This window comes from Tupaia chinensis, unplaced genomic scaffold (assembly GCF_000334495.1).
Source record: "Tupaia chinensis unplaced genomic scaffold, TupChi_1.0 Scaffold000243_1, whole genome shotgun sequence".
Classification (NCBI taxonomy): Eukaryota; Metazoa; Chordata; class Mammalia; order Scandentia; family Tupaiidae; genus Tupaia; species Tupaia belangeri.
In genome coordinates, this window is record NW_006159721.1 from 922,104 (window position 1) to 925,944 (window position 3,841).

Below are 3,841 nucleotides of genomic sequence, written 5' to 3' on the forward strand. Positions count from 1 at the left end.
CCTATAGCAAAATGGTGAAAAATAATAATAAAGAGAAAAGAAAAGTGACAGGACCAGCAATTAGCATAATGGCTATGTTGCTGGACTCCCATGTAGTCGACCGTGGTTTGCGTCCCAGACCCGGTGGCTTAAAACTCACGCTGGGCATGTGTGCATGCATGCCCAAGATCCCGAGAGGAGAATGAAGGAGTAGGGATTGCGGTGTGGCCATCCCTTCTGGGGGGGGTGATTTCTCACTTTCTGTCTCTCTGTCTCTCTCTGTCTGGCTTGTTTCTTTTTTAGTGAGAGAGATTTTTGCTGTAGGGAATGTGTGCTTGCTGGAGAAACAGAGAAACAGAAAACAAGAGATCACTTTCCAGGGTGATGGCCATGCTGGAATCCCTTCTCTTCCACTCTCTGCTTGAGATTTTGGGCACACGCACATGTACCTGGCCTGAATTTATAGCTGCTGGATCTGGGAATCAAACTGCAGTCGGCCACATGGGAGTCCAGTGATGTAACCATTATGCCATCTGCTGGCCCCCCATGGACCTTTCCTTGGGAAGAAAGGGATCTTTGTTCAAGTTGTGTTTACACTGTTTATCTCCATCATACTTGGTTAATCAGTGTACCAAGTTGAAGACTTTCTTTTTTATTTTAAGACAGGTTTTTGCGATAGGGTGTGTGCTTTTGCTGGAGAGACAGAGAGACAGAAAGTGAGAAATTTCCCTCCCCAGGGGGGATGGCCACACCACAATCCTTCCCTCCCCAGGGGGGATGGCCACGCCACAATCCCTTCTCCTTCATTCTCCTCTCAGGATCTTGGGCATGCATGCATATGCGCCTGGTATGAAATTTAAGCCACTGGGTCCAGGACTCGAACAATAGTTGACTACGTGGGAGTCCAGTGATGTAACCATTACACCATCAGCTGGTCCCAAGTAGAAAGCTTTCTAATAGGCTGTTCTATATATTGCTTGGCCTTTCTGCTTAATGCTCCACTGTCACCATCAACTCAACACTGCAGGGGCTGGAGGGGAGGTGGGGACTGCATGAGAATGACCTTCCTCTGGGCAACAAAAAACCTATACTTGCCAACCTTTTTTCTTGCCAACCCTAGGAAACAACAAGGGAACTAGTAACTAAACTCAGCAAATTAAAAAAAATTTTTTTGACAGGTTTTTGCTATAGTGCGTGTGTACTCGTCAGAAAGACAGAGAGAGACAGAGACAGAAAGTGAGAAATCACCCCCCAGGGGGGATGGCCACACCACAATCCCTTCTCCTCCAGTCTCCTCTTGGGATCTTGGGCACGCACGCACATGCACCCAGTGTGAATTTAAGTCACTGGGTCCAGGGCTCGAACCATGGTCGACTACATGGGAGTCCAGCAACATAGCCATTGCGCCATCTGCTGGCCCCCCTTGACTCTGTTCTTGAAAGACCATACAGTGGCACTTTTACTGTCCATTGATTTTGTAGTGGAAAAATAAAGAAGGCAGTCTCTCATGCCATACTTGTTCCTGGGAGGAATTATGACAGTACCATAAACAAATCAATAAAAAATCTGCTATTTTACCTTATCTTCTTTTTCTTTAGGTATTTCTACTGTAGTGCAGTCTGGGAAATCAGATGATCTATTGTCAGACCCATGAGAGGTGACAGAGAATTGTGTATTAATTTAAGAAAAGCATCTGATGAAATATTTTCTTTATTTATTTGAAAGCTAGAGGGCATATGGGCTCACCAGAGAGAGAAAATGAGACACACAGAGAGAGAGGGAGAAAGCACTCCTCAATGGGGATATGTGATCATGCCGTAATCCCTTCTCCATTTCTCCATCCTGTTGGGATTTGGGGCATTTGTGTCTGGCATGCTTTTCTTTTCTTTTTCTTTTTTTTAGAGGTTTTTGCGATAGGGCACGTGTGCTTGCCAGACAGACAGAGACACAGAGACAGAAAGCGAGAAATCACCCCCCGGGGGGATGGCCACGCCACAATCCCTTCTCCTCCATTCTCCTCTTGGGATCTTGGGCACGCATGCACACGCGCCCGGCATGAGTTTTTAAGCCACTGGTTCTGGGACCCGAACCGCAGTTGACTATGTGGGAGTCCAGCGACATAGCCATTACGCTAACTGCTGGTCCCATGTGCCTGGCATGTTTTTCAAGCTGCCAGGGCCAGGATTTGAACTGTAGCTGGCCATGTGGGATCTGGTTCCCTTAACCACTAGGCCATGGGGCTAGTCCTCCTTTTATTTTAGAGAGATTAAACAGTGCATATATATATAAATGGTTCTTCATTGTGGCATCATACTTCATTTATAGGCAGTACTTAATTGGAAGAACTTGTGTAATTCTGATAGTATCCAGATCAGCATTTTGGTATATGAGGGAGTCTTCTAAAAGTTAGCAGAAAATGCATATTATAGACAAACAAACAATGCATGGATTTCGAATTTTTTTGCACTGAAATAAATTCACACTTTAACTCTATTTTCCACAAACTTGTAAGTCCCCTCATATTTTTATACAAATTACCACTTACTAGCACCATGAATTGATTCCATTAATTACTTATGTGATGAGCCAGAATATGGTTTGACCTTGCCTTTCTTGATACTTAGTTGAGAGAACTGAGTGCAAATGAATATATGAATATATAAAGAAGCTAACTCAGAATGTCAAAGAAGGGGAGGATGTCTTGCTGAGAGCCTGAAAGACCTTTTTATTAAGGAAAATCTGATAGAGGATAGTATTTCCAGAAAGATGAGTGAAAAGGCTGTCTTAGGAGTGGTGCCACTTAGTGTGACTGTTTAATTTTACATTTTCTTTGTGATTTTTTCAATTGTCAATCTAAAATAAGAAACATTTTTAATTGCCAGAGGGTGTGTGTACTGGCAGAGAGAATCAGAGAGGGAAGGAGAAGGGAAAAGCACATTCCAATGGGGTGTGGTCACACCACAATCCCTTCTCTATTTCTCCATCATGTTGGGTTTTGGGGCACAGATGCACACTCACTGAGCTTGTTTTTTTAAGCTGTTAGAGCTACAATTTGAACTGCAAATCTTACTTATTCTAAAACAAATAGAAATATTTTTGAAGGCATAGGCCTCAAGAGTATATCCACGGCGTTCAGAAGAGCCGGCAGTATCCTGGGCAAGACAGATTCAGGACTCCAAAGAGGAGAAGACACTAGCCCAACCTACCATCAGACTGTAAATTGATTGGATCAAGAGAAGTCACACAGGAGCCTGGGTGAACAGAGCATACCATGATTGCTCTGTTCCTTGCCAGATGGATGACCTTGGGCTACTTATGTAATCATTCCGTGCCTCAGTTTCCTCATCTAAAACCAACACACGTAATACTATTTACCACATGGGGGTCTTTGTTACCTGCATAAATATATATAAAGGACTTACAATGCTTAGCACATGGATAAATGCACTATAATTTTGGCCATCAACTATTTCTAGAAACTAGATAACGTACTTAGTATGGTAAGAGTACTGAAAAAGCTAAAAGAGAGACTTCCACCCCACACCAAGAGGCCATTGCCACAAGCTTTAGAGATCCCAACAGGGAATGTCTCCCCACTCATGAATAAAAGCCCTCATCTAGCATAGCACACTCCCTCTCCATTAAGAAGTTATTGCACAATATATGATTCTGATTTTATTTCTTCTTCTGAACTGTACCTTTACTGAAGTCTTGTGGTTTCAGTGCCTAAAAGTGAGAAGCACTGGGCTGTGAAAGGAAAGTGAGTCCTCAGGTTTCTGGAGGGTGACACATCTGGCAGAGGTAATCTTTTTTTTTTTTTTTTTTTTTTTTTTTTTTTTTTTTTTATGGGGTTTGTTGTTTT